The following is a 583-nucleotide window of genomic DNA, read 5'->3' as shown; positions in this document are numbered from 1 at the left end:
GGGGTGGTGACTGAAGGCGGTGACTGTGCAGTTCTGACATCAACTTTTTACGGAAGTCACAACGGTTCGTGAAAAATCACTGCTACTTTATGCTGTGTGCATTTTACTGTGGACTGACTGTTTTGAAACTTACATGGTAGTAAAATAGCCCCTAGACCTCAGTTATCGTGAAAAAAGCCAAGAAGAGAAGGGGTAGGTTTAGGTATATGTAAGGTGGGAGGAGTTGGATCTCCTGGATTTTGTGTTCTGCAGTGAGGACCATCTCCACGGTTCGGCATGCACTAGGACCGCTGCGGTTCAACTTAAATCTGACAGTGCATCTGTAATATGGTTTGTTATAAATAACAACACGTACAACAAACAGGGTTCGGCTAATGTATGTTTCTGTTAAAGCGGTCATATGATGCAATTTAAATTTTTCCTTTCTCTTTGGAGTGTTACAAGCTCTTGGTGCATAAAGAAGATTTGTAAAGTTGCAAAGACTAAAGTCTCAAATCCAAAGAGATATTCTTTATAAAAGTTAAGAGTCAACCACGCCTACCTAAAACGGCTCGTTCTAACACGCCCCCACATATCTACGTCA

The sequence above is a fragment of the Sinocyclocheilus rhinocerous genome, unplaced genomic scaffold (assembly GCF_001515625.1).
Source record: "Sinocyclocheilus rhinocerous isolate Xijiao unplaced genomic scaffold, SAMN03320098_v1.1 scaffold61, whole genome shotgun sequence".
Lineage (NCBI taxonomy): Eukaryota > Metazoa > Chordata > Actinopteri > Cypriniformes > Cyprinidae > Sinocyclocheilus > Sinocyclocheilus rhinocerous.
This window is presented reverse-complemented; position numbering follows the sequence as displayed.